The sequence below is a fragment of the Moschus berezovskii genome, chromosome 5 (genome assembly GCF_049115385.1).
Source record: "Moschus berezovskii isolate FMDL1 chromosome 5, NW_MosBer_1.0, whole genome shotgun sequence".
NCBI lineage: Eukaryota > Metazoa > Chordata > Mammalia > Artiodactyla > Moschidae > Moschus > Moschus berezovskii.
The window spans coordinates 110,266,295-110,287,700 of NC_142464.1; the positions used below are offsets into that span (position 1 = coordinate 110,266,295).

General features: G+C 39.9%; 1 protein-coding gene across 5 annotated transcripts in view; it reads left to right on the forward strand.

Moving 5' to 3' along the window:
* ARHGAP24 (Rho GTPase activating protein 24) overlaps window positions 1-21,406 on the forward strand; it is a 571,970-nt gene that overhangs the window by 493,312 nt on the left and 57,252 nt on the right. The gene's annotated exons all lie outside the window — the stretch shown is intronic.

Sequence of the window (21,406 nt, forward strand, 5' to 3'; positions counted from 1 at the left end):
CTTAATGACTGACCCCATTATATTTTAAAATAACTTCAAAAATTTAGTTTAAAAAGTTGAAAAGTCAAGTTAGAGAAGATTCATGGAAGATGTGTTGATATTTTATAAAAGCAGTGGTACATGTCTGAAAATTGTTGGGCCTTTAGCATGAAGTGGGAAAAGGAGAGGTTGACCATTCATCCCAGTTTGCCTGGTAACAGTGTGGTTTACAACTGTTGTCCCAGGCTAGTTATTGATAGTGTTACCTCTCCGCTCATGGTGTCCCAGTTTGGATGGCAATTTGTATGGTCACCCTATTCATATACTAAAATGGCTAATAAGTGACTTCAAAATGTTTGAAGAGGCTGGTGGGCTAAGACTCCATCCTGGTGCCTTAGCAGAAGGGTCTTCATGATTATTCATGAGAGATACATGTGCTGTTACCCTCAGGGTTGAGGATTTATGAGAAATACTAAGGATATATATTTTCAAAGTTTATGCTGTTTCTAAAGACATTCTTCTCCCCTCCATTATTAGATTTCTGGGGGTCCTGACTTCAGGAGGATTCTTAACATCTGTAGAAAATGGACCTTTTGTTGAGGGATTATTTCCATCAAGTGTGTTACTCTCTCCCTTTCCTCCTCTTCCATCTGTCCTTTTCTTAAGAAAAACGAATGCAATCCAGTTTATTTCACCAAATCAGTGGCCACAACAAGTCCTGTCAGCACAGGGGTATCACAAGTGATCTTGGTTCTCAAGTATTATCTTCAGATTTATGAATGTGGAACTCTAGTAGTTGATTAGTTTACATTCTTTATCCTTTGGGATATGCTTCAGAAATTCTGCAAATACTTGATTCAGATTTACTTTTAAAGAGATCTATTTTAACATAGAGTACTTAGAATAGAAACAATACTCTGAAGAATAAATCTTTCTTGCCTTCTTTGTTTAATTGAAGAATGATAAGAGATTGCACACCAAGCTCTTACTCATTCAATTTGCAAGAAATCTTTTGTGACTCATCTTAAAGTCAGAATTTTCTAAAGTTATTACAGAATGCAGAACCAAACTGATGCTGATCCTGATAGAAGGTTGCAAATGTCACCAAAAATCTTGTTTCAAATATGGCTCCTCTATACTTACTGATTGATTTTTAAAGAAATATTATAAATTTGGGCAATAAACAATAAATTTATGTGACTGAGAATTCCTTTATCCTGTATATTGGGGTTCCACTTAGTACTTCCTTGAAAATAAGTTTTTCACTGATTAAGAATATTTTAAAATCACTCCATTAGTTCAACTTCACATTTTGTAGATTAGGTCATTAAGACCCAGAGAGAAAGAATGCCTTTCAAGTGTCGTATTGTGAGTAATATAAGTAGGAAGAAACCTTGTGTCTTCTGACTAGTGAGCTTATTCCTGCTTTATTGCACAATAGTGTGATCTGTTACTTTCACTGTGGGACCATGTGCTAAATCTCTTCAATCATGTCTGACTCTTTGTGACCGTATGGACTATATAGCCCACCAGGTTCCTCTGTCCATGGAATTCTCCAGGCAAGAATACCAGAGTGGACTGCCATGCCCTCCTCCAGGGGATCTTCCCAACATAGGAATCAAACCAACATCTCTTATATCTCCTGCATTGGCAGGCATGTTCTTTGCCACTAGCACCACCTGGGAAGCCCACAATTACAAGTCCCTGTTTTATTGATAGTATATTAAAAGTGTGATAAGTAGAATGAGTATAGTTGAATCCTTCAAAAATATCTGAATTAATGCCGTCAAGTAAGTGAAAAGACAACCCATAGAATGGGAGGAAGTATTTCCAGATCATAAATCAGATTTTGCACTTGTATCCAGAATATATATATAAAACTCTTACAACTCAAAACTAAAGACAAATCAAAATTTTGACTCAATTAGAATTAATTTTAAAAATGGGCAAGGAATCTGAACAAACATTCCTGCAAGGAAAATATATAAATAGTCAAATAAGCACATGAAAAGATGCACAGCGTTATTAGTCATCAAGGAAATAAAAATCAAAAGCACCATGAGATATTGTTTCATACACGGTAGGATTGCTGGAATCAGTAAGTTCAATAGTAACAAGTATTGGTGAAGATGTGGAGAAATTGAAACCTCCCTATATTCCTGTTGAGAATGTAAAAATGTAGCTGTTTTGGAAAACTTGGGCAGTTTCTCAAATGATTAAACATAGAGTTACCATATGGCCCAACATTTGTGATCTTAGGTATATACCGAAAAGAAATGAAAGTGTATGTCCACAAGGAAAATTGTACATCAATATTGGCATACTCAGTCATTCAGTTGTGTCCGATTCTTTGTGACCCCAAGGACTGTAGCCCACTAGGCTCTTCTGTCCATGGGATTTTCGAGGCAGGAATACTAGAGTGGGTTGCCATTTCCTACTCCAGGAGATCTTCCTGACCCAGGGATCAAACCTAAATCCCTTGTGTCTCATGCATTGGCAGGCAGATTTTTTACCATTGTGCCACCTGGTAAGCTTGTACATCAATATTTACAGCAGCATTATTCCTAAATGCCAAAAAGTGGAACTACACTAATGGATAAACAGAAAGTGGTATGTTCATACAATGGGTTAGTCAACCATAGAAAGAATGAGGTACTGATACCCGCTACAGTGCAACTGAACCTTGAAAGCATGCTAGGTGGAAGAAGCCAGTCAGAAGGAACTGTATGTGTATGTGTGTGCATGCTCAGTTGCTTTAGTCATGCCCAACTCTTCGCAACACTATGGACCACAGCCCACCAGGCTTCTCTGTCCGTGAAATTTTCCAGGCAAGAATACTACAGTGGGTTGCCATGCCTTTCTCCAGGGGATCTTCTCAACCTGGGGATCAAACCTACATCTCTTGCATCTCCTGTATTACAGGCCAAATGTTCACTGCTGAACTATAGTCCTATTTATATGAAAGTACAGGACAGAGAAATCTATACAGACAGAAAGCAGATTACTGATTGCTTAGGGCTGGGATGGGGGAACTGCAATTATAGACATTGAAATGCCTTCTTTGCAATAAATACATTGAAGATGTATCCAAAGGTGCTACATAGACTATGATAAATCAGGGTGAAAAGCCACATTCCAAAAGTCTTTACGGATGCCATTTAATCAATGACAGCAACAATCTTTGAGCAGTGGGGAAGGAGATTGGAAGCCAACAGGTATTTATTTGGGACTAAGGATCTTGGATTCTATGATGAAGATAGGAAAGGGAAATGTATTCTCCAAAGAAAAGCAATTATGACAGTTCAGTGTCTATAACTGCAGTTTGACAGCCTGTGTTTTTAAACAGCTGCAGGTTTTCCTGAGGCACTGGAGCTTATCTTGTTCAGGGTGTTTATACATGTAAAATATTTCTTCTTCACGGCTTTTATATTGGACTTTTAATCAAAATATAGGCAACACCTGAGGAAGTTGCCTTGCTTTTCAATATTTAGAAATGAAAAACTAAGTGAAAATCATAAAATATAGGACTTTGGTGTTTCTTCCTATGAAATACAACAAACGTATGATGAATACTGAGATGAAGGAAAGGAACCAGTGGAAACGCGAAAAGGAGACATCCCCTCTTAACGACCAAACCTGATAACCTAGTTCAGTATTGAATCTAGATACCTCCACTTTCTGTTACCTGATTAACTTTCACCCATAAGCAGTTGCTTCCCTATTCATAATGCTCACTGAGAAGTACATGGTATCTGCTTAATAGTCAAATCCAAAAGTTGGGATGTCAAAACATGTATTTAACTTTGCAAAACTTTAGGGTTTTGTTTTTTTCTTGTTGGTTTGTTTTCATCTTTTTTCTCTGGGTTCCTTTTTCACTGTTTTTGAGGCAGTGCATATGGAGGTAGCCAGCCTGGGATCTGAGGAGAGTGAGAATTCCATTAATTGTTCATTAGATCTGAATGCAGAGCCTAATTTTAGCTACTAACCAAAACGGGTTCTTCCTGTATATTTCTGTCTCCTTACGAAAAGCCTTGAGTCAGAGATGTATCAAGGCAGTAAAAATACTTAATATAATCCTCATGATGAATAACCAGCACGTGGGCAAGCAGGGGTTAATTAAGAAGCTCTGTGGTCTTGCCTCTGACACAGACTACTGTGTGATTTCCCATAAGTGGTGTTAATCCCACCTCTAGTTTCCATACTTGTGAAATAACACTGGAGAAAAATGTTTCAACTAAGATTCAGTCCAACTCCAAAGTCCTATGATTACATGTGTTCCCTCCATACCAAGGCTCAGAGAGATGCTTTCAGGCACTCCCTCCAGCACTTCCACTGTCTTGGTGGACTGAGTTATATACCTCACAGTTCCTTATTTTCCTAGCATCCTACTGTGACAGAGAAAACAAAAACAATGTTTGAACCATGGGACAGAAATAATAATGATTCCCAACAGAAGTTTTCCTATCTAGGCATGCTCTTCAGAGTAATGATGATGAAGTTTCTCAAGGGAGGACTTTGTGTTGTATTCCTCACAGCTTTTTTAACACTCCTGCTAAAAGGCTCAGGCTCAGAAGGCACCCAGAGGCCTGAGGGGTCAGTTGGGGTTAAAGCCCTAGCATTCCAAATCTACTCACGGAACAGCCAGGTGGATGAATGATTAATCCAGCGAGTCAATTGTTCAGTGACTAGGACCAAGGGGGTTGGTAGATGTGGGGGCTGGGGTGCAGCGGGTGCATGCAAGTGCTGGGGAAAATATAAAAACAGGATCAATTTTCAAACCACAGCCAGAGAAATAAATATATAAATGTATAAACACACATGAGAACCCGTTTTAGTTAGAAATAAATGTATATATGTAAAGGAGTTAACTTGTTTTGTGGTTATACTTGCAGATTCCCTGTTGCTACATTGTGAATATTTTTGTTTCACACACACATGTATATAAACACACACATATTTTTTTGCTATTTTTTAAGTTTTTTTTTAATGTGGACTTTTTTAAAAGTCTTCATTGGCTTTGTTACCATATTGCTTCTGTTATTTGTGTTGGTTTTTGTTTTGGCCACAAGGCATGTGGGATCCTAGTTGGCTGCCCAGGGATGGGACCCAAACACCCTGGGTGAAAGGTGAGTCTCAACCACTGTACTGTCAGGGAAGTCCCTACAGCCATAGGTTTTAATGATAAGCACATTGAGATCAGCACTCACAAATAATAGTAACTCTTGTGTAGGAAGGGAATAAATGCAGAAAGGAAGGGTCAAAAAGTTGACAACCCCACCCCACCCCACCCCCGCCCGTGGGGCTGGTTTGGGGCTGAGGCAGCCAGCTGTAAAGGTATGTAGGGGAATAGAGCCGCCAGGGGAGGCAGCGGCAAAGGCAGGAAGATACGCGGGGTTCACGCGGCCGCGTGGCATTCCCTCCTCCCCTCCCACTGTTGTGACTGCACCTGCTGCATGTGACCAGGGGCACTGAAGGCAGCCGCAGCCACGGCGCGGTGACGGCGGCTGCAGCCCTGCCAGCTCCCGCCCAGCTCTCGCTGAGCAAAGGGGACCAGGAGCGGGACGAGGGGGCGGAAAAGCTCCCCGAGCAGCTGCCTCCAGCAGGGATCCTCCGAGGAGCCTTCCTGGAATTGGGCACTGGACTGTTCTGACGTGGCGATTCCCTGGAGAGCTCCGGGAGTTTGAAGACAGAAGGGAGAAGCCCGCGGAGAGCATCAAAGGCTGAGGGGTGCTGTAAAAGGACCAAGGGAGTTCTTTGAAAAGAATCTCTCAGGCATCGAAATGCCTTCTGGAGAAGGTGCCGTTATCAGCCTCCCCTTTTGCTCAGATGAAAGGAGCCGGCAAGGACGGGCCTGAGGTATGTCCCTCGGGGGACTTGTGGTCATTGTTCCTCTTGCCCCCGGCTCATGGCTATTTGCTGACCTTTCTAGAGGAACCTCAGTTCCCCCGCAATTCCAGCTGAGAAGCCAGTTCTCAATTAAAAAATTAAAAAAAATTAAACAATCCTGCTCTCTGAATGGGAGGTGCAGCGTGCTTGCTGTGGTTCTTTTTGCTGTGACATTTTGGAATGTCTGCAGAAACTTTAAAAAGAAACAGCCTCCAGAACTCTCGGGATTAGGCAAGAGAAAAGGAAATTATTATTATTATTTTGAGGGTGCCAAAAAAGAAGTAAATGAGAGGGGGTAACTAATCCCCCATCCAGGACCTGGCTGATCAAAATCTTCAAGTTCTAGGAAACAGCGCTTCAAACTTAACAAACATGAGGCGGAGAGGCTGTGGGGTCCTGAGATCGCCCAGAGGCAGGTTTTAAAGGAAGCCTGAACTGGGTTCAGAACTTTGGGCCTGTATGATGCCTGAAGACCGAAATACTGGGGAGCGCCCCTCGGGTGCCTTGGCGTCTGCTCCTCTTATTCCTAAAACTACATACCGAAGAATCAAACGGTGTTTTAGTTTTCGGAAAGGTAGGTAGATAATATGTTCATGTCCTTAAAAAATAAATAATGTACAGATATTTTCTGATGCTTTAAGGTCAGTTTATGCTCAGATAAAATGGGAGTTTGGAAACCAAGAGTTAAAAACTGCACTAGAATGGTTTATAGGTGGTTTTGGCTGGTCTGTACTTATTTCTGGAGGCGCCTATTGATGTTTGTTACTGTCAGTGAATGGGCCAGGTGGGCGGGGCTTAAAGAACGGTGGTCCTATGGGATCACCTTGACAGCCGGGGAACAAGCAAGCTGGCCCCACCATGCTGAGGGGAGGGGCCAAGGCTGCCTTGGGCTGTTCCCAGGCCACAACCAGCAGCCCTGTTGTTCCCCCTTGAAATGAGCCCCTGCCAAGTCCTTGTCCTGTGCTCCCATCAGATCACTTTGATTCTGTCTGCCTGCCATTGCCTCGCCTTCCCTAATGAGAAAAATTTTAGTAATCACTTTATCTCTAGTGACTCTTCAGGAGGCTTTCAATCATATTGATTAACACTGATTAGAAATAGGGGTCACCTTGACTTTCCAAATATATCAGAAGGTGGCATTGGGAGAGGGCAAAGATAAGAACAATCAGGAACAAGAAGTGGGAAGATATAAGTTTATGATCAGTAAAAGAAACTGTTTCAGAAATGACTTGTGTAGGGGGAGTTAAAGGGTACAAAATATATATAAAGAATATTTCTAGAAAATGTTTATGTATCAGAATATTTTAAAATGTACTTTGCTTAAAAATTGGAGTAATTAAATCAAATTATTATTTAACTTGGAACTAGGTTATTATAATTTTTAAGTCGTGTACGCTAACAACATCTAATGTTGTTCCGTCTCCCCTTTTTTCTTTGATTTGCCCATTGATTACCATTCTCTATCTAGTAATTAACAAAAAATAGAAGAAAAAAGCCATATTTAAAGCAAGATATAGTGGGAACTTTTAAAAACTAAACCTTGTTCCTTCTGAATCTTTTCCTTTGAGCAGTTAATATCTGGTTGTAATCATTATCATATAAGCAAGGAATTGGGTGTTAATTTATATCACTCTCTCATCCACAAAGACAATTAAATGAGAGATACGTCTCATATTTTACAGATCTCTAGAGATCTTGTGGTTACTGTAAGATTGCATCATTGATAGAGAAATTGACAATGAAACTGAAAAAAGCTAGGAATTCATTGCTTCAAGGACATCTGGTCCTTCTACCCATCAGCACTAAATTGGGTTTATCCAAACAAGGAGAGAAGGTCTAATTTCCAGGTTGTCGCTGCTCATTTGTCACATGGAATGTTCTGGGGAACAATTATTTTATCTTTGAAACACAAAGTGTTTTTTGTTTTTTTTTTATGTTTTGTACTTTCTTTCTTGTCATGAGCTGTAGCACTTCTCCAAGAATCCGGGCTAGTCCTGCTACTCATTATGCCCCCTTCCCTCTCTCCTAAAATATCAGCAAGGGAAGGCAATGCTGCAAAAAATTAAAAAAATGGGCAGGCTGGCAAAGGGCAGCCACAGAGTGGGAATGGCTTCCATTTATCATCTCCTGTAGGCTATTTTTAAATGATTCTCCTTGCCTCTGCGAAGTCTTAGTAATCTGAGGAATGTTCAGCATTTGAGTCAAGGATTAACAAATTTTTTAATTGACAAAGCTGTATTCTGGTCACTGTCAGAGGAGAAGTACCGGAAGCATTCAGCTGTTTTTTAAGTTCCCTCTCCCCTTCTGCTGAGCCCTGCATACCAGCCTCTCCCAGGCTGCCAATTAGGCAGTGAGGCTTTGGGTAAAAAGTGCCAGGCTGTGGCTGTGAGACTGTTTCTGTGCTGCAATAGCCAGTCCCTTCAGCAGCAATGTCCAGCAGAGAGTTCGATCTTTATTCAAGGTCCTGCACTGAAAAGAATGAACTTTTCTTTCAATTCCAGGTTCCCAAGCCACGCTACCTTAAGCAAAGAGTGTCATTTTGTTCTTTGTGTCATCCCCTGGGTGCTCCGGGAGTTCTAGAAGTGGTTGGGGGTTTCAGAGTTCCTCTCTCAAGCCTCTTAGAAAGCATCCCCTGAAATCCTTTCAGGAATCATGGGAAAGCATCCAGAAGTGAAAAATGGTGACATGTCTGCTTTTCCTGATCCATATCTAAAACGTATTCTCTCTGTTGTCCTGGCTAGGCTGACAGAATGGAAGGGCTTTCAGAATGGAGAGGGGAGTTGGACTGAAGTTTCCAGAGGTCTGGGGGGATTGCAGCCTCTATACTGAGCCAGTCGAACTCACTGCTCAACCATCCTTTCTCTTTCAGACCTCTTCTGTCCTTTGCTGTTCTTTCCATCTCTGTTTCTTTCTTTAGGTACTAATAAGGGTCTCCCCAGGTGGTACAGTGGTAAAGAATCTGCCTGCCAATGCAGAAGACATGGGTTCCATTCCTGGGTCAAGAAGATCCCCTGGAGGAGGATATGGCAACCCACTCCAGTAGTCTTGCCTGGAAAATCCTCATGGACAGAGGAGCCTGGTGGGGAACAATCCATAGGGTCATTTAGAGCTGGACACAGCTGAGTGACTGAGCACACATGCACGCACACACACACACACACACACACACACAAGGGTCTCAGAACATACTTCCCCAGTTGTTTTAAAAATCAAGGGAATGTAAACCATCTATCGGGCAGGAAGCTGGGGAGAGTGGCTCTTTGTTGGATTTATGTTCTGCTGAGATAAAGGTTAGCATGTATTGTTTGCGTATTTGAAACTTTATTTTTTTTTTTACCTCTATAAGACTAATATTGAACATACAGAGCATATTTGATCTTTTGATTACCTGGGGGTGCGTATCATTTTGGATCTTGATGTCAGTGAAATTTCTAGTCAGAAAGGGCTGGCTGGTTTACGATGGTTGTGATCACAGGACATACTAAAGTACAATTTTAAGCCTAACTTTATCTTGTCTTTTTCTCGAGTTGCTCTCCTCTTGGAGATAAGTCATCATTAATTCCCCAGTTGTTCCCCCTACATGTACCATAGCCATTTAGTTGTTGTTGTTTAGTCTCTAAATCATGTCCAATTCTTTGCAACCCCATGGACTGTAGCCCACCAGGCTTCTCTGTCCATGAAATTTCCCAGGGGAGAATACTGGAGTGGATTGCCATTTCCATCTCCAATAACCATTTAGTGGTCATGCCATATGGCTTCTGTGTGCTTCCCAAGTAGCCCTAGTGGTAAAGAATCCATCTGCCAACGTAGGAGACAAAAGAGATCCCTGGATTGGGAAGATCTCCTGGAGAAGGAAATAGTAACCCACTCCAGTATTCTTACCTGGAAAATTCCATGGACAGAGGCACCTGGAGGGCTGCAGTTCGTGGGGTCACAAAGAGTTGGACACCACTTAGCAACTTAACAGCAACATATTGCTTTTTCCTTCTTTATATACTTTCAGCTTCATCTTTGTTTCCATCACCTTGGTTGTTTGTGCCTTTAATGTTTCAAGCACACAACTGACTTTTTAAAAATGTATTTAGTTTTCATTGCAGGATAACTGCTTTACAATGTTGTGTTGGTTTTAGCGTTGTCCTCTGATTCATCAACATGAATCAGCCATATGTATTTATATATATATCCCCTCCTCTTGAACCTCCCTCCAACCTCCCACCCCATCCCACCCTGCTAGGATGTCACAGAGCACCAGACTGAGCTCCCTGGGTCATGTAGCAAATTCCCACTGGCTGGCTCTTTTACATATTGTGGTGTATGTTTCAATGCTTCTCTCTCAGTTCATTTCACACTCCCTGTATCCCGTTGTGTCCATAAGTCTGTTCTCTATGTCTGCGTCTCTACTGCTGCCTTACAAATAGGTTCATCAATATCATTTTTCTAGATTCCATATATATGCATTAACATATGATATTTTTCTCTTTCCGACTTACTTCACTAGTATAACAGACTCTAGGTACATCCATCTCACTAGAACTGATTCTAATTCTTCCTTTTTATGGCTGAATAGTATTTCATTGTATTAATATATGTGCACCACATCTTCTTTATCCCCATTCATCTATTAATGGTCATCTAAATTGCTTCCATGAATTGGCTATTGTAAATTGTTGTTGTGGTTCAGTTGCTAAGTTGTGTCTGACTCTGCGACCCCATGGACCCCATTTCATGCCAGCCTACCCTGTCCTTCACCATCGCCCAGAGTTTGCTCAAACTCATGTCCCTTGAGTCAGTGATGCCATCCAACCATCTCACCCTCTGTTGTCATCTTCTCCTCTTGCCTTCCATCTTTCCCAGCATCAGGGTCTTTTCCAGTGAGTCAGCTTTTCACATCAAGTGGCCAAAGTGTTGTAACTTCAGCTTCATCACAAGTCCTTGCAATGAATATTCAGTATTATTTCCTTTAGGATTGAGTGGTTTGGTCTTGCAGTCCAAGGAACTCTCAAGCGTCTTCTCCAGCACCACAGTTTGAAAGCATCAATTCTTCAGTTCTCAGTCTTCTTTATGGCCCAACTCTCACATCCACACCTGACTGACTACTGGAAATATCATAGCTTTGACTATATGGACCTTTGTTAGCAAAGTGATGTCTTGCTTTTTAATATGCTGTCAAGGTTTGTCATAGCTTTTCTTCCAAGGAACAAGCATCTTAGAAGCACAAAACTGATTTTAACCTTAAAGTGGCTCTTCAAGACAGCATCCATCCTCACCTCTTTTTACCCTCAATACCCTCAATATTGTTCACACATTTCATACAGTTAATTTGCTAAGGGTCATCCAACTGATATTCCTGAAACAGTACTGTTAAGCAGTGTTCCACAGCTCAGAAATGTTTTATGAGTTCCCTTTGCTCCCAGGAGGATGTCCTGACTTTCATGTAATTATCGTGGCCTTCTAAGCAATTACAACTGTTCCCACTTCCCCAGACTGGCCCTACTTGCCTCCCTGAGCCTGTCTCCTATACCACTGCTTTGCTTCTGTCCGTTGTCCCTCCTCTGCAGTCTGTCCACACTTTCTTCAAGTCATTGTTGGCTCTCACTTCTTCATCAGGCTGTCTCTGTTCACCTCTTTATTCTTTACTCTGTAACCCTCATATCTACTCTTTTAAATTTATTTACTTATTTTTGATTGCACTGAATCTTCGTTGCTGCGTGGGCTTTTCTCGAGTTGTAGGGAGTGGAGGCTGCTCTCTAGTTGTGGGTTGTGGTGCATGGACTTCTCACTGTGGTGGCTTCTCTTGTTTCGGAGCACAGGCATTAGAGCTCAGGCTTCAGTAGTTGCAGCCCTCGGGCTTAGTAGTAGCAGCTTCCTGGCTCTAGAACACAGGCTCAATAGTTGTGGCACACGGGCTTCGTTGTTCAGTAGCATGTGAAATCTTCCCGGACCAGGGATCGAACTCATATCTCCAGCATTGGTAGGTGGATTCTTATCTACTGTACCACCAGGGAAGTCCTCCCTTATATGTCTTGCATGCAGCCATTTATCTTCATAGCTATCTTCAAGTGCTCTTAAATACATTTGTGATAAGATGTATATATATGTGTGTGTGTTTGCATATATTATATATATATATATTTATTTGTTTATTTCTTCTGAAAGTTAGAAACAACAATAGGTCTTTTCAATCCATGACTTAAGATTTATTGCAAACTGGTGATGTACAGTATTATAACCTACTAGTTCATAGGCAATAACAGAATAGAATATCTTTGTAGTAATAAAGAATACAACCCAAAATTTTTTAAGTTAGTTGTATATTTTGGATATTATAATCACATTTATGAAAACTGATTTGTCCAACAGAATGCTGCTATTTAAATCCATATAATTTTAAATGGTGCTGTAAGTATTAATAGCTCATCAATTCACATATCACAGTTTTACAGAATCACCTACCAAGGGATTCTGGGGGTGAGAAAGCAAACAAAACAGGTTGCCGGGAATCTGTGAGCTCACACCCTCCTTGAGGATAAGGAAGCATAAATAAAAGTAATTATTTAATCTGTTAAAAGCACTGAAACAAATTATGTATGAATTCTGAGGTGCTTATGAATAAGAAGACTCACTATGGGTTCATCTGGAAAGGCAGTGATTTATATGAACTACGTGAAATCAGATTTGATCTTTGGAAGTTATGCAAAGACATTTTCTACTACATGATCCTAAAAGAGTGGTCAGTGTTCCTGTGAAAAAAATGTATGTCTGAATTGAATTAATATAATCCAGTAGAAAAGGAAGACTTTTAGAGTCATATAGGCTTGTGATTATATCCCAGATCTACTGCTTTCTATATGTATGACTTTTGGTCACCTTGCATCTCTGAGTCTGTTTATAGAAGGGAGATGCCCTTGTAGAATGTCTGTGAGTGTCAAATAAGAAAATGCTTGTAAATTCTGTGGCTTGGTACCTGGATGTAAATTATGAGTTTAATTACTCTGCTAATTATTCTGCTGGTCTAAGACCAATGCTACCAGGTCACTATTTTCACATTATTACACTTTCTTAATTATTTCAAGACTTTATTTTTCTCCCTTGTTCCCCATTCTGATAAGGAGAGTCAAACTTTTACCAAAGTCATTGATTATTATACAGATTCTGAGCTTCTTGAATTCAGAGGTTTCTATTCATGTAAGGTTTGTTGGCTACTTAGAAAGTGCTGGTGAGAGACCAGAGTAAGCCTGGGCTGACTTTGCTTCTTAGTTCTGTACTATGTCTTTTATTTTGATTTGTACATTTACCATGGGCATATGTTCAGTTTTAATTGAAAATTATTACAATCCTGGTCATACCAAGACTTATTCTGCTAGCAGGGTTGCAGTATGCAGAAATATAAGTAAAAGCAAATTATCTATATGACTTGGTGGTAATCTATGGGATGGGAGCATCAGGGAACTCTGAAAAGTTGTTGACAGTAGAAAATTTATGTAATGACCAAGAAATCGGCTAACTTGTACCTTTTTCATCAACAGACTTTTTTGTTTTCAATTTTTTATAGAAATCAGTACCACAACTTGTGAAGTCTTGATAAGTTTCATTTTACCTTGGAGTTATTCATTTATTTCCTTTATTTTTTTATTTTTTTTATTTTTATTTAATAAATGGTACAAAGCACAATGCCAAAAACATTAACAGTTAAAATTTTACCAAATGAAAAAATACTATAGAATACACAGTTGTAAAAAGCTACATTAAGTTATTTTACAACTGCCTCAGGCTGCAAAAAGAAAAAAACCCAATACCATACCTAAGTTATCCCTCTCTCAAAATAATGCCATTTATGTTATAAACTATGAGCACCCCATCAAAAGACGGGAACTGCTTTTGTTAATTCATATATATATATATATATATGACCGTATCACTTTGCTATACACCTGAAACAAACACAACACTGTAAATGAAATATAGTACAATATAAAATAAAAATAAGTAACAGAACTTTGGGGCTTTACACAGAGTTAGAGTTCCTATCAGAGGGATAACAGCACCACAGCTGCACTGAATCCTCATGAAGGAGGCACACGAAGGACTGGATTACAAGAGTTACAGGATTGAGAGCTGCTCACTTCCCAGAAACTACAGCTCACAGGAAACCAACAAAGGCACGAAAAATACAAGAAATACAAGAAACCATTCTTAAGTAATCTTTTAAAACTTTGAACAGAGTTACAGATTTTACCATTTGTGATAAACTGGTGCATATAATTTAACCAGAACCAAAAGAAAATTAGTATTGTGTGAATTCTGAAGCACTTTCAACATGTTGTAGGAATAATGTGGACCTTCTTGAGTTTTACACATTCATAAGTAAATGGTCTGTATCTGTTGCATTTATTTCCTTTAATTGAGAGGGTGAAGTATTTTGTTTTAATGCCTACATTAATTCCACAGATGTTTATGGAACACTCAATCCTTACCCACTTTGGTATTGAGTTCCAGAGAACAAGAGAGTGTGCCTAAATCCATTCAAGCTGCTATAACAAAATGCCACAGCCTGGGTGGCTTCTAAACAACAGAAATTTATTTCTCATGGTTCTGAAGGTTCAAAGATTGAGATAGAGCCAGCATGATTGGGTTCTGATGAGTGCCCTCTTCTGGATTGCAGACTGTCCACTTGTTACATTCTCAAGGAGTAGAAAGAAAAAGAGCAAGAGAGTTCTCTGGGGTCCTTTTTATAAAGATATTTGGGTTGGCCAAGAAGTTCATTCAAGTCTTTCATAGCATCTTATGGCAAAACTCAAACTAACTTTTTGGCCGACCCAATGCTTTTTGGCCAACCCACTCATGAGAACTTTGCACTCATGACCTAGGGTGAAAGGTGAAAGGTTTAGTCACTCAGTCATGTCTGACTCTTTGTGACCCCATGGACTATAGCTCAGCAGGCTCCTCTGTCCATGGTGTTCTCCAGGCAAGAATACTGGACTGGGTTGTCATTCCATTCTCCAGGGAATCTTCCCGATCCAGGGATCGAACTTGGGTCTCCTGCATTGCAGGCAGTTTCTTTACCATCTGAGCCACCAAGGGGAAGAGATACTCATGTACTCATGACCTAATCACCTCTCAAAAGCCCTGCCTCCAAAAATCATTCCCATAGGAATTAGATTTTCAACATAGAAATTTGGAAGAGACACAAACATTCACACCAGGACCCAGTGATAGAATGAAGTATGAGCCTTGCAGTCCTTCATATCTGTCACAAATCCCAGTTCAGTCCTGTGTCTCCAGAATCTTAAGAAATTTACTCAAACTTCCCTTCAGTTTATAAAATAAATAGTAGTATAAACTGTTATCCAGCACCATTTTTAATAATAATAAATGTAGACTATGGTCTTCTTATAATAATTGTGAAAGTATAATCTATCTTTATTTTTTAAACAATCCTTTTTTGACTGGTGGAGACCTAGTCCAGTGTGGATAAGGATCTAAATAAATAATTAGAAAGTGATATGTTAAGAAATCAAAGAAGGAACATAACAAGTTTGTGACTGGGATGGGTATGAGGGAATGTTTATAAGGACTTAACACAGGAGATTATGAGTTGAAGTTTTCAGAATAAGTTTTCCTAAGCTAACTCTTGACAATAAGACTTATGTTCTACCAGGACACCCAAAAATATAATAAGTCATAACACACATGCTGCTGCTGCTGCTGCTGCTAAGTCACTTCAGTCGTGTCCGACTCTGTGTGACCCCATAGACGGAAGCCCACCAGGCTCCCCCGTCCCTGGGATTCTCCAGGCAAGAACACTGGAGTGGGTTGCCATTTCCTTCTCCAATGTGTGAAAGTGAAAAGTGAAAGTGAAGTCACTCAGTCGTGTCCGACCCTTAGCGACCCCACCGACTGCAGCCTACCAGGCTCCTCCATCCATGGGATTTTCTAACACACATAGGAAACAACAAATAGTTCAATATAGTCACTGAGTAGGTTGTTTTTGAGAGAGCAGCAGTAATAGGGGTGAATATGGCCCGGCACCCGGCATGGAAAGGGTGCTACCTAAACGCCTGTTGATTGAATTGTGGATGAAGTGGCAGAGACTGGATTAGGGAGACTATATTTCATGAAAGGACTTCCAGGTGGCTCAGTGATAAATAATCCACCTGCCAATGCAGGAGATACAGGTTCCATCCCTGGGTCGGGGAGATCCCCTGGAAGATGAAATGGCAACCTGCTCCAGTATTCTTGCCTGAAAAATCGCATTAACAGAGGATCCTGTTGAGCCACAGCCCATGGGCTTGCAAAGAGTCAGACACAACTGAGAACACACACATTTCATGAAAAGGAGCTTGGTTAGCCAGTGGGTACCATTGGAAGAAATTAAACAAAAAAAGTGGCATGATCTGATTCAAATATTATGACGATCACTATGGCAACACTTGCCTGACTTTAGAACTTGGCTCTATAAAAGTCAGTTAAAAAGTATTGAGGATCTAATGGCAATGAGTTTGGAAAGGACCGATGTGGTCATTAAATGAGGATTGTGAAGGAAGGTGCAATCTAGGTCCATTCTCAGATGGCCCTTCAAATGTTTGGGGGGATCACTTGTTCTGAGAACCAAAAGCAGGATTATAGGAAGTATGACAGGTTTTGAAGAAAAATAATTCAGACAGTTTTAAGAATTTTGAGTTTGACAATGTTTTGAGATACCCATGTTGAGGGGTCTAATGGGCACTTGGAAATCCAGTGCAAGAGGGGCCCAGATTGAGATACAAATCTGGGAACAGTTGTTACACTGTGAGATTGAGTGGAATCCAACAAAGAAATTGTGTAAAGTGAGGTGAAAACTGAGCTGTGGACAGAATCCAGAGAACCAGCAAACTTATAAGAAGGGTGTAGTAGATGGCATAGTCAAGAAGGAGACTGAAAAGAATGTTCTGGAAGGCAAGAATTGCATAAGATGTGAGAAGTAACAGAAAGAAGAGTGAGATTGATGGTTTTAAAGGGAGTAAACCATAAAGTACTGCAAAAAATAAATCTGTCAATGATTTGGCAACTAGGTAGTTATTGGTAATTATTCTGAAAGCTCTTTTAGTGAAATGACGGTGTCAGAGGCCATATTGTAACAGATCAGCAAGAAGATAGGAAGTGATGAAATGGAGCCAGTGTTATACTTAGTTCGGAATCAAGGAACTGAATAATTACAAAGCATGGAGAGTCCAGAGATGTTTGGCTCTTTATTTTATTTATTTATTTATGTGATGAGTAGAATTTGAATATACTTTTCTGATCACACTCAGTAATGCCACAGGCTGCCTCTAGCTATGGAGTATATAATTTACATGTAAAGGAAGAACCTCACAAATCCTGAAGCTATTTAGATTTTTTTATATTTTTTTTCCTCTCTGTGTCTCCCTCCAGCTGAAACAGCCTCCCATAGATATAATAAAATCACCTGTGTGATTTACTTTCTCAGTCTAGTGGAAAGTCACGTCCTGAATGATGCATTGACACCATCAATGTACTTCCAGGGGGAAATATGCATAACGTACTGTTGTCACCCAGAAATTCCAAGGATGCTTTTGTTAGGGAATGTGAAACCTCTCTGAGAATTGACATGGGCATAGCTGGAACTGCTTGCAACACTCACACCACAGGGAAAATTCTTGTTAATAATCTACTAATCAGTGTGTCCTCTTCTTCATGCTGCTAATTGGGGATAGCTCATGACCTTTGTGCTTTTTTGTTATTGTTAATTTTAAAATTTGAAGTTTAAATGTTGAAGTTCTAAATAAAGCAGCTTCTTTGATTGGAGTATAATTGCTTTACAATGTTGTGTTAGTTTCTGCTGTACAATGAAGTGAATCAGTCATATGTATACATATATCCCCTCCCTCCTGAGCTTCCCTCCCACACCACGCCCAGTCTCACCTCTCTAAGTCACCACAGAGAACAGAGCTGAGCTCCCTTTGCTATACAGCAGGTTCCCACTAGCTATCTAGTTTAGACATGGTAGTGTACATATGTCAGTCTCAATCTGTCAGTTCATTGCTCCTTCCCTTCCCCCTCTACCTGTGCCCTTAGCTCCGTTCTGTGTTTCTGCAACTCCAATTTTCCCCTGTGCTTCCTTGGTGGTTCAGATGGTAAAGAATCCACCTGCAACAAGGGAGACTTGAGTTCCATCCCTGGGTTGGGAAGATACCCTGAAGAAAGGCATGGCAACCTACTCCAGTATTCTGGCCTGGAGAATCTCCATGGACAAATGGCCTGGCAGGCTATAGTCCATGGCTTGCAAAGAGTCGCACATGAGTGAGTGACTAAGCACACAATTTCTCCCTGGCTTCCACACCAAAAACAAAAAGTTCTTATACAGAAGTTGATTCACCGTCTACCTTTGTAAGTCAGAGACCTTTGGAACATTCTATTTCCAATGCTACAGACTGGGGGGTATACAACTAATCATTACCTAATGCTTTGCAAGACTGGATAAAGAGCAGAAAATTACTGTTTTCCCCACAGGAATTCTAAGCATGTGTGCATATTGTCTACATTCTAAAACTCTTTCACATATTCTGTTGCTAAATAGGTATAACTCTTTATATTAAGGAAATCATTTCGTTGGTCAGGGTGCTGAATTTTTCCTTTTCCTTTCTTCCACCTTTCCCCCAGACTTTCATTTTCTCAACAGAAATCTCCTCCCCTGCCCTTAATATGATGACAGGAATTGAGGCCAGAAAACTAGTAAGAGGCAGGTTCCTTCTTCTGTTGTTGATCAGTCACTAAGTCATGTCCAGCTCTTTGTGACCCCATGGACTACAACACTCCAGGCTTCCCTGTTCACCATCTCCCAAAGTTTGTTTAAATTCATATCCATTGATTCGGTGATGCCATCCAACCATCTCACCCTCTGCCCTTCTCCTCCTGCCTTCAATCTTTTCAAGCATCAGCGTCTTGAGTCGGCTCTTCCTCTGTAACTCGATTTTTAGCCATTATGTCCACTATGCAATCTTTCGTAACTCATACACAGTTGCTCTGAAATTCAACAGCCTTGATCAAATTCTGGTTCCACCTTTTACCTTGTGACATTCAGCAAGTTACTTAATTCTGTACCTCCTCAGTAAAATGGTGGTGCCTACTTCATAGAATGCTGTGAGTTTTAAGTAAGAGAAGTGCAGATAAACTGCTTGTACCCATGCCTGGCATACATAAATACAGCCTAGCTATTACCATTTTTCAGAGTACAGAAAAGATATGCTATTTCTTCACTTTTAGAATTTATTAATATTTTAAATTACTAGAATATGAAAACACATGATAATTGAGTTAAATAAAGTGGAAGAGGACAAGTATTCAGAGAAAAGCAGAGATTTGTAAGGATAAGTCTAGATAAGGATTTCCATTCTGCAACTTGGTGCTGTGTAACTGCTGCTGCTGCTAAGTCACTCCAGTCATGTCCGACTCTGTGTGACCCCATGGATGGCAGCCCACCAGGCTCCGCCATCCCTGGGATTCTCCAGGCAAGAACACTGGAGTGGGTTGCCATTTCCTTCTCCAGTGCATGAAAGTGAAAAGTGAAAGTGAAGTCACTCAGTCGTTTCTGACTCCGCAACCCCATGGACTGCAGCCTACCAGGCTCCTCCGGCCATGGCATTTTCCAGGCAAGAGTACTGGAGTGGGTTGCTGTTGCCTTCTCTGGCTGTGTAACTGACCTTATGTATTTAATCTCTCTCAGTTTCATCAGGTATAATATAGCTACAATGTATATTTATTATGGAAATAAGAGAATACATGTCAACAACTTGGTGCATGTTAGGTACTCAGTGCATGAACGAACGAATGCTGGGGGCTCTTGGCTTTTAGTTTGTTGCTATACTTAAGAAAATTCTTATCATACAGGCAAGCCTATGTGTAACAGGGGGAAAAAAAGAAAACCAGAGTACCCATCTAAAGCAAAACTTACTGAATCCTTTATCATCTCCCTGAGTTTTGGGGAATAAAGGAACCCTGATCAGAAAAGAATGCTTGACTGTTTTTCATTACTGCGTAAAACTAAATCTTGGAAGTTTGGTTCTCATTTGTAGCACACATTGAGGTTGAACTGGAACATCTTTAATAGATTTTCTGCTGGATTTAGGGAGATACTTTATGTATTAATAATGTGTCAGTCCAAAAAAAAAGTGAAAAATCAGATAGATAAGATTTATTCCCTAATGTTAACATTATTTTTTATTTAATTTATAAGTGCCTCTGAAAGGCAATCTCCTTAATTTTGGCAGGATAGAATCCAAACATTCCAGGCAAGAAAGCATGAAAGAGCTCCATAGAGAAAGAGTCAGTGTTCTTCATTCATAATCAATTTTCAAGCTTTGTTATTAAAATACTAAAAGAGTTTCAAATCATTATCACCACTTCATAAAGTACTGGATACTACTGCGAGTAACAGAAAACCCAGAGATCAGTGATTCCAGTGTTTAACATACCATTATTGAGAAACTGCTTGTTGCAAAGTCTAGAAGCTCAGCTAATTTCCAATTGTTTTATATGCACTTAAATATTAATATCAGATCATTCAACCCTTTTTCCTAAAAGGAATATGTTAGTGCTAGACTTGATACCAGGTGGAGAATAGTTTCATTTGTTGTGTTTTTGTTTCTGCCTAGGCTAAGAATATTCTCTTTGGTAGCAAGTGTTTATCGCATGGAATATGATGGTTTTACTTTACTGAATCCATACATAAATTATTTTACCGATAGAGAAGTAAAGCATATGTTCTTATTGTTAAATCCTGAACTTAACGGTTTTGAAATAATTCCCTAAACATTCCGGAGTCTTACATAGTTTCAATATGCACCACTAATTTTTCTTCCCCTTTTATGAAACTCATTAGGCCATTAAAACCTTTCAGTAATATTCATCCCATCTGGGAACATTGGAATCATATTTGCTTTGGCTCCTTTTCTTCCTCTTTTCTCATTGGTTGGTTATTTTTCCAAGTTCCATCTCATATTTGTTTATTTTAGAGGCATTGTTTCTTAATCAGTGGGGTACCAAGGATGAAGAGTGGGGATATTCAGCCCCAAATGCATGCAGAAAAAAATGCATCATTTGTAAGTATTTAAAAATAATGAATAAAACTGGTCAAAATGGTTTTGATTTTTATTACCCCATATGCTGCTAATTCTAGACAATATGTAATCAGATACTCATTCCTGTTAGGAAAAACCACCATGACCCTGTTTCCTCACTTTTGGAACATAGAGCTTCATAGTTCAATTTTTTTTCTTTCCAGTTTAAGATTTTAAAGAGCAGACACTGTCTGAAATATTTTATATGGGTGAAAATTCTGTGTCTCTTTTCATGGTTTATCACCTTGATTATAATCATGGCATCAACACTTGATTGAAAACAAAAGGTGCCCTTTTATTTAAAAAAAGAAAACAAAAGTGAAGAGAGGGGAATTCTTTTGTGGTCCAGTAGTTAGAACAAAGGAGTCTTAGTAGCTGTTGTTTAGTCGCGAAGACATGTCCAACTCTTTGCCACCCTATAGTCT